The sequence below is a fragment of the Zeus faber genome, assembly GCF_960531495.2.
Source record: "Zeus faber genome assembly, chromosome: 1".
Classification (NCBI taxonomy): domain Eukaryota; kingdom Metazoa; phylum Chordata; class Actinopteri; order Zeiformes; family Zeidae; genus Zeus; species Zeus faber.
The window spans coordinates 13,143,953-13,154,223 of NC_137193.1; positions in this window are offsets into that span (position 1 = coordinate 13,143,953).

The window sequence follows — 10,271 nt, forward strand, 5'->3', positions numbered from 1 at the left end:
GAATAAGATATTCTTTTTTCAAATACATCCATGATTCTGTTCTCTCTATTATTTTCTGGTAATTTCTGGGATTGCATGTCCTTATTTCCTCATTTCATTGTGAGGTGCATGCACTGCTGATGTGTTATGACCAATGACTTGTAGCTTTATTGGCTCTTGGTATTTATATTGTATCTTCGACGATTGTATCCTGTGAAATCGATATCTTACCTCGCTGGTATTGTATGTATCGTGGTCATTTATAAGTATTTGTATCTTATTTTATTATGATCTTTTGTTGTGTTTGTTCTGTCTCAATTGTTATGATTGATTGATGTAATGTTCAATTGCAGGTAGTGGTTTTAAGGTTTTCTGCCTCTATGTTATGGTACATGAACTGTACAAATATACTATATACATATATATATATATATATATATATATACACTGCTAACTGCTAACTACTACATTGTATTTTAAGCTTGGAAAGCTCAATAAACAAATTTGTGAAATGTGTTGACAAACCTGCCACAGAGGCTTGTGGCAAGATATTGTTCCGAAAGGGAGCTTTCTAGATCAGGCCTCTGATAACTCCATTAACACCAAGGGCCGATTATAACGTGCATATTTCCAAAGATGTTTTGTTTCGATAAATGTTTGGGTGACCCCTGATGGAGTTTAAAACATGGCAGTTGATTCGCCGTGGGGGGAACACACTTGCAAACCAATCAGCGATAATCTAATGGTAAACAATTAATAGCTCATCTATGGCGTGGAGCAGTGCGGGCCACTGGGTCTGAGCTCGTGTTGCACTCGCTCTCCTTTCAGGGGAGGCGTGGGCAGCCGCTGGCACTCTTATGTAAACAAATGCCCATATATTGGCTGGTGGAAGAGAACGTTTTGAGGAATGACCACTGTAATGCTCCTCTGCACCGACTGCCTCTGCACTCGATCCCACACACGCCAGGACAGCCCAATATTCACTTCTATTTCCAAACGCAGTTTGAGGCACTGAAAATAATCAAAAGACGATAATAAATATCAAATTCTTACATTGCAGACTTGGCTTTGTGGGTTTTGTTGGATTATGGGATTGAAGGACCAAATGTTGCTATGTTTGTATGAGAAACAAAAAAACACGGATCTGAGATGGTGGAATGCATATTGAAATTGTGGATTTGCATTTCCTGTGATCAGGGCAGTTAGAATTTGAAACGGTATCACAATCTGTTTATCGCCTGTTTATCACCCTACAAAACCATTGAAGGGTTTCGTTCAGCCGGAGTGATAATGACCTTATTTCTCAATCTAATATCTCTCCTGCAATCTTTTCTAGTTATGAGGCTGTTTATCCTCTAGAGGTTGCTGTTTTCAGATGTGTCCACAGGTTTTTTTATTTTTTTATTTTTTTTTTTTAACCTGTGCTGTCAGCATGCTGGGCATACAACAAAAAGTATTTGGATGCCATTGCATCTAGGACAGAGTTAGTCTGCAAGTGGAGTTCAACTTCTCAACCTGCAATGCAACTCTTTATTCATTCTTAAATCATCAACAACTGCTGCAATAACTCTGTCCTGTGGACGACCTGTAGGACGACAAGAGCACAGTTTTTGGTTTTAGAGAACCACCACCAACCCCCCTCTTTGGAGAACTATTTATCATGTTTGGGTCTATAAACAACTGATCATTACTCCAAGAGGGGGAGAATCACCACGGGTGAGACAAATAACATTTACACAAAAACATAAACATTGGACGACATGTAACATTGGAAAACAGTTATTTATGTCCAGGAAAACTGACCTAACAACTGGTCACGTGGCCTCTTCCTGCCGTAGTTATGGCAGTAAATGAGGGAGGAAAGGAGAGGAATGCAACGCAGCTGGAGGAAACGGCCGACAACCGCTCCCAACCTGTGTCCAGAGGGTTTAAGATCAATCCAGGTCAATGAGACTGTGGCTGCATTGTCTCCTGGCACCTCAGGTAAAAAAATATGAATCACCTTTCATTATCCACTTCATTTTATCTAGTGGAAGGTAAACCCTGTCTGCAGAATGCAGACAGTTAAAAGTCCCTTTGGCAGCGGCCGCACTCTGAAAGTCTGATTCTTGTTCAACACCTGCTCGGGCTTAAGATGGATTGGTTTGTGGGGAAATGGGGGGAATACAAACAGACAACAGAGGGGGAGAGAGTGATTTGAGAGAGTTCAAGAGGGAGACAGACAGACTGACAGACAGACAGATAGACAGACAGATAGAAACTACTGGCAATCTGTTGCAGAAAGAGTGATTTGAAGCCTGGAACGACAGCATGAAAGAGACGGACGGGCTGAGGCCACACCCATGACGCAGGTTGTGTTTTCTTACACAGCTGGGATAATAACTACTTTGCACCTGAGAGGGATTTCAGTCATAATTAATTTCGCCTGTTTGGTTTTCACACATCTTTCAATAAGATGCACTGGGTGACACGTGTGGCAGTCCTTTCGTTGATTCTGTTGTCTCGGATTAAAAAAAAAAAAAAAAAAAAGGGTTTGAAATGACACACAAATAATTTTGGTTGGAAAGAAGATGCAAGTCGTTTGTGTCGCAGATTATGACACTGAGAGACAAGCGGGCGGTGAGACACAAAATGACCCATTCTGTCCGGTTCTACAGAATAAACACTTTTTTTTCCTTCCCACCCCCAAAATGTATTCTGTGACTAAATCCTGTGGTCTGATCACATCCCTGGGTCTTTATTTAGAGTTGGCGCACTCGATCCAACGTGACCGACTCTTCATCATTCTTACTGTGTTGGGGTGTCTTTCTCTGTCACTCTATTGGGTGTGTGGGTGTGGATTCTGGGGAACCTTGGTGAGCACAGACACCCACGCTACGCTTTCCTATATTGGGGTCTTTCCTGCAAAAATCATCAAAAACATCAAAAATCGTGCAAAATCATCCAACAGATCATTAAAATCTAGCTGTCTGACCAGGTCTGACTCTTTTGACAGAAGTAACAATGAGCTGAGATGTGTTTGGATCATGCTACTCAGCAGCTCATTTCTTATTCTGCCTAAAAGGGAAAATGTTCGCTCACCCCGGCAGTTTGTCACAAGTTAGAAAAATCCGAAGTGGCAGGAAAACATTGGGGAACAGTGGCTGCGGGGTGAGTGCCTGCAACGTCTCAAGCAATTTAGTCGGGCACTTATTACCCTCAGAGTCAGAAATGAAAGACTTGAATTGGATGAGTTTGTCGGCAAAGTTCCCGTCCAGGTCTGATGGATACGCAGCGGAGAGTGCATTTACTTTTTTCCACTGTGACATCCCCGTTAAACAGCCTGATCAGACATAGGCAGAACTCCAAAGAGACCGGCCAAACGCTTGTAAGCGTCCAAGTGATGTTCAAAGCATGCCACTAGCTTATCACTGACCGTATATATTGTTTCTATTTCAAACTTTTCCTCTGAGCTCTCAGCCGCAGTTGTTTCACGTTCCCTGAAGATTGCGCTTATATGACTGAGAGACACCTGTCACATTTGAGGCTGCGCCTGCAAAAGCCTAGAACGAGGTCACGAGCTGCGTCGCAACAGAGATGTCGATGTCAATTTTCTGTAGGTGCATGGTTGTAGCGTGGAACCGGTCAAGTATGACTTCCCAGAAATGTGCCATGATCGCCATCCCGAAGGTGTCCAACTTAGCACATCGCCCAGCGGCCTCGATTCCAGCATCACTTTTCTCATTATCATCATTGCGCATACCACCAAAGGCCTCTCAAAGGTGGGCGTCATTTCTCCGTAGTGCCTCGGTCGACTCCGCCCGAGCACTCGGCCGAGTACTTGACTTTTAATGTCAGTCTGACATCTGTCTTCTGAATAACTTCATAACACAATAACACCATCAAAGTCACACAGCCTGCTAATACTTTTACCAGTGTGGCTCTCAACTGGTTCAAAGCCCAGGAATCGCTCTACCACATTCCCTCTGCTGTTAACAAACCCAAATTTGAACGTCAATCGTTCCGCATGTGACAGATCTGGGGTGGAGTCAAAAATTATTATAATTATTTGGCATCCCAAATCTCATCTGCTATTTTTTGGCGAGTTTTCTGACCCATTAGCTCAACGAGTTCTTCACATATTGTCGATGGCAAATTTGACACTGTAGCGCGCCTCTTCCTTTTGGCGTCAAACTTTTAAAATATGTCCAGCTAAGAATGGGTCATATCTGGATAGCAATTCTAGGACGCTAAGGAAATTACTGTTATGGGTTGACCCAACTGTTCATCATTTCCCCTAAAGACAAGCCCTCTTTCACCCAAGAGCTTGATCACTGCTACAAGTCTTTTCAAAATGTCCCTCCAGTGTTTACGACCCCATCAAGTTGCTGCATGGGATCTGCATCTACAGTATAGCACTGCCCTTTGTTCGCTGGTGCAAGGCATGCATGATGATCGGTGTTTGCATTCTTTTCGTTTTCCCCTATTTTTAAAGTGCTTCCAGTCACTAAACCCCTGACTTAAGCCACCTAGCTTGCTGGAGAACAGTTTGCATGTAGGACAGACAGCTTCAACCTGGAGAAGGTGAGTACAGTAGCCACTGTCTTGAAACCTTCGGCCCATTTGGCAATATGCAGTTCAGAAGTTCATTGTTAAAAGTTCTAGTCTTTCCACCAAGCGCTCTATCTCGGACTAAAGCTGGATGTCTTTGACTGCATTCTTTTGGAAGGGGACTGCTCTTCTTTGAATAAGCACCGACTTAACACTGCCACTTGAAGTGCTTTGCCATAATGCAGGCTCATTAACCTCATAACACCAGGGATGGCTTGATTGCTGATTTGATTCTTGTGAAGTGCCCAACTGCTAAGGTGGAAATTGTGGTCCTTGTATAGTGTGGGAGTCTCTATCCACAGATATGGGTTTAGGGAAGGAGAGGGAGTGTTTCTGGCAGTGGGATGCCGACATGGCGAGAATTTAATGAACAATTATAGACAAAAAGGCTCGCTGGCCGAAACGGAAGCATAAAATAAAGGGAATAATCGGTATCCAGGGTTCCACTGGGTAGCGGTCTGGTCCGCAGGCGTTTCAGCGACCTGCACCACGCGATCCAACACATAAGAAAGCTCTTCCAGCCGGGTCCGACCGGGTCCGACCGGGTCCGACCAATCTAATGAGGCTGATTAGGCGGATCCGGTACAGCTGCGCCGCGGCGGGAAGAAGCCAAGCTGTCACCTGCACACCGTGGCTTGACCACGCCCCCTCGTCTATACCACATATACCATTAGCTGTTGAGGGTTCGCCTTCAAAGGATGGCTCTGGGGGCGTGACAACATTACTGGAAACCGAACTAGTGCTAGTTTCTTCCTCACAGCTGACTGAATAGTGTGGCGGCCATCATTATTACTATCTGAGGGGTTTTGAAAGGAGTTGGCAAGGAGTGGAACACTTAGACGAGGCAAAATTGCCTCTCTTGCCTCCTTTTCCTTTTTGGCTTTCCTTTTGGAAGCACCACTGTGGCAGTTTCGCCTACCACGTGCCTTCCAAGTGGTTTGTTCAGGGACTGTTCAGGGTCTCTGTGTCACTGTGCCAACCAACGAGCAACAAGTATGCAGCCACCCTGATCCTGGGCCCCAAATGACCAAGATCCAGGTCAGGTGTGGCTGCTCAAACCACACCATCCCCACACCACAACCACTATTCAAACATTTGTGGTCCATAATTCAGAACTAGTATGGTATTAATATGTATATGTATGTATAATATATGTATAGCATATCTCAATACTTATTAAATAATTACAACATTCAAATACTGTTGGAAACTACAATCAAGTGGTAGTATTGTGTAATCTACTTGTACCTAAAGGCAGATTTGGGTATATTAAAGAAAATTAAATTGAAAATCACATAAAATAAAATTGGTGGGCAGTGGTGGTCATCTTATGTTTTAAACACCAAGGGGTCTGCGGACCCTCACACACTGAGGGGTCTGGGGGGCAGTAGTGGTCTGCCTACATTTAAAACACCAAGGGGTCTGCTGTGTGCACTGAGGGCCCTGGTATTCAACTTCCTTTGGAAGTCTTCTGCCATACACCGCACGCGGCCTGAGGCTTTGAGGCTTGGAGGCCCCCTGGCTGTCCGAGGCCCCCTGGCACTGGCCCCGCTAGCTCAGTCCAAATTCTGCCTTGTAAAGCATATTGTTAGCCTTTTCTCTGTATATCCATTGAAATGTATTGAAGACAGTTGATTTTGAACCTTCCCAAAAACCATACAAAGTAAAGGTTTCCACGTGTGGTGGAGCCAAGTAAATGCTCATTCAACACTTATAGAATGATGAAACTAAAACAGGGCTTTTTTTTTTTAATACCAGTGTTCAGAGCAGGAGAAGGAGTTTTGTCAAATGTCCCTTCAATTCCATTTTGACACCTACTCCCTATTATAACAGTGAAGCCTGTCCCCGTCTTGCTATGTTTTCACTTATGTCATCTCTTGTCTTCCCTGCTTCTCTCCATCCCTCTCTCTCTCTCTCTTTATATCTCACCCCCTCGCATTCAAACCAAAGCAATCACAAAAAGGTTCCATTGTGCTATTAGCGCTGGGTGGGAAACCGTGAGACTCATGCAGCACTTCAACCTACTCTCACAAAATTCTAATCAAACAATGCTTCAAGCGGATTGACATGACCAAAGTTGACAGTTGAGGTTGGATATGATTAAAACATATCTACCCCGTCCAAGGTGCCAGTTGGCCTGGAGAGGGAAGACAGTGAGATGTAGTCTCACTGTCCTGATCGATGCCCCAGAGGCACATCAGCAAGTCCTGAACACTATCTGTCACTGTCTGAGAACCACAGTGATTATTTGCTCCGTCTGAACATCCCGGGCTGTTATGCAATCATTTTGGTGATCAACGCTGACATAGGGTAGTGTATAAAAGGTGTAAATTGACGTTCTCTGCAACATCCAGCTGTTCCCATTTTCCCATTTAGTTCCCTTTTTGGTCTGGCTTCCCTGTAGTCAAGGGCATACGACATTAAGCGTGCACTTCTGGTTGTGCAAATTCTGCTTAAAGCTGCAAGTCTCTACCGAAGCCTTTCAAAATAAACCAAACTCCCCTTCTCCCCGTGCTCCATCTTCCTTCCAGAAAATACCACTAGAAAGTGAGATGTTCCAAGGCCACCGCTGGGCCGTAATGGAAGGAGGCACAAACACTGCGCACCCAGGCTATGGGTCGGTCATCAGGGTTTAAAGAGAAGGGAACAAACATCGTACTTTGCAGAGTAATCACAACTGATGAAACAACAGAATTGCCGTTGCATAGCACTATGTATTTTCTTTCTTCTTTTTAGGATTTTTGTTTTGGATTTTAATACGGTAAAAAATAAACTTAATTAAACGAAGATAGAACAATTTAAAAGGACTGAATGCAATTATAATACTATATTATTATAAATAGATAAATAGATAAATGTAACAAAAGATGCAATATGATATTAAAAATATGAATAAAAAAACAGACACAAAGCTGCAAAATAAATAAAGAGATAAAATAAAATGAACTAAAATGAAAACAAGTGTTTTCTTAATTAATGGTTTTGAGAATGCTGGGTTTTTTGTTGTATTTGCGTGAGATGTCAGTGTGAAGTTTCCTGCCAAGAATGCAAATTTTGTTTTTAATCAAGTGGAGGTTTCCTCCTGCTGCCCATCACCAGCAGCAGCCGGCTCACAGCACATACCGAGCAGACCAGTCATCCCCCCATCTGTGAAAAAGCCCTGTTTTTATTTTAGAAAGTGGAGGAAGGTGTTACCTTTCGCGCCACTGAAGCGAGGTGTAGGCCCCGCAATGGAATAACAGGGTGTCACGGCAAATAGGGAGGAAGGTAGAACCCAGAATCAGGCACCGAGACGACGGCCCGGTTGGGTAACGCTGAGTAACTTTACTTTGAGTCCAATAGCGAACTTTGAGGCGGTAGTAATCAAAGTGGCCGGGTAACATAACACATAGAAGGAATGACGAACGAGCAACGAGACGCAACAAATACACACGGGGACCATTGGAAATTGACCATTAGAAAACAGCTGGATGGCACAGGAAGCCGGGAGACAGGAGGGAGACATACACGGGACCAAAGACAAACAAGAAGAGACCAGAGGGAGAGGAATTACAGGCAATTCAAGATGCCCATGACCGGTCCGTGACGCAGGGAGTGTATTAGCCCGAGGAAGCCTCCGTCTCCCATCTGCAACAGTTTATTGTCCAAGAGAGCGCCGCAGCCGCCGCTTCCGGTGATGCTGTATCCTTAATAAATTCAGGAAGTGTCAGAACACAGAGACACTTAGACAAAAGGCCAGATTAACTGGACGGTCATTTTTGTTGTAACGCAATAGCAGTTGCGGTACTGATGTAATACACGTTTTTAACAGAACGTGAAGATCGTCATTTAATGTTAATGTTAACATTGCCCGACCCCTGTCCCCTTGGAAGCTGATTCTTGCTCATATGGTTTTAAAGCCTGTCATATCAGAACTACAGTTTCTTTTCACTGGAACCTGTAAAGACATAGACCTCAGCAATGAAGCAGATCTGGAGACAATTTTATTTGACTGGAATAACTTTGATTCAAAATGAGCTATAGCACGTTTGATGAAAATGAACAAATTGTTGTCATGAAAGTGAAAGAACCGATGGATTTTGTTTCCCAGTTCGACTCAACCTTTATTCACTACCATTTCATCAAGCGTGGAATAGTCAGCTCTATATTTTTGACTGTTAAGCACTGCATTTTGATTTTACAATTTGAAAGCCTTGCTTTTCCTGGATCCGGTGTTTTCTCTTAAACACGGCTGCATTCCAGTAACTCTGCATCACGTGCCAGTGCTTTTGTTTGGGAAAACCTCTGCTTATGATGCTTGCACAGGAGCTCAAACCGAAGTTCTTTCGATCTTTGTCAGATGTTGTTCACCATAAACTCGGCCCCGAACAATCTGAATTCCGACTTAAATGGCCATTCATTTGCACTTCCCCACGTAGTTAGGTCAGATTCTTTCCAGGTTCCAGTTTGAACCGGTCAGGAGATGCATCACCTGAACCGAGACGTTTCATTCTTTGTGCACATCGTAAAGCACGGAGCAAACTGTATTCGGCTGAGTTCAAAATGAAGGGTAATGTGCATGTTTAAAACGCATTTCACATCTGGCGACATGATGCTGCAGAGCCACGGGGTTTCACATCGGAGAACAAAAGACACGGACGATGCTGCTATGCACCATTTTTTCTTTTCATTCTCGTTGCTGCTGCTGCAGCAATGTGTACCCTGTCCGCTGGATAATACACCCCTTTTTTTGCAGCAGCAGCAGCAGCACTTCTGTCATTCCTCTTCTTTCTCCTCCTCTATCTCTTGCAAGCATGTGAGGCTTCAGTGTGGGAGTTCAATGCATGACTCATCTGTTGCACACCTCATCACGGCTGCCCATATTTGGGCTGCCCGGAAATCCATTTTTCTGCACCTCTATAGCGCTGGAGAGCAGGGAAGACGCAGGCAAGCTCCCTTTTCCTTTATCTTTTCTCATGTGGTTTTTTCCGGCGCAGGGCTTTCCACTCCAAGGACCCACTTCTTATTTGTCTAAAATGAAGTATTTGCTGTTTATAATTGTCAAAGCGACATATTTTTCACAAGGGCTTCCGAGGGATATTTTTCATTTTCTGAGCTTTTTGTTCATGTACACGCAAGCAAAGCACACAGACACAGACACAGACACATACACACACACACACACACACACACACACACACACACACTGTGCACGTGCCTGTGCATGCGCAGGCGCATACAGACACAGCCACAAACAAATCACAAATCAGAATCCTTTTATTCACCAGGCAGGAAAAAATGTGAACTGCTTGAAATTTGCTTTCTTTTCATTGGATCTGGTGAAATATTGTGGAATTTGTCAACATTTTGATGTGGTAACAAACCCAAAAGACTATGTGCATGAAATAAATAAATAAATAAATAAATAAATAAAGGAAGAAAGAAAGAATAAAAGAACGAAAGAAAGAAGAACTGACAGAGATGCGCCAATACTACACTATTCAGGGCTAAAACAACAAAAATATCTGATGTCAAGAGTCAAATCCAAGGTTAGATATTGCAATTACTTGATTTCCTGTTTTTTTCACACAGAGAAGTATCTAAAATGACACGTGGATTTATATGCCAGTCGTTTTGTTGATAAATCTGATCTGCCATCAGTGCTGTACAAACTCATCACAGAACCAAGATGTTTTTTTCTGTGTATTGGCTCACCAGGGGAC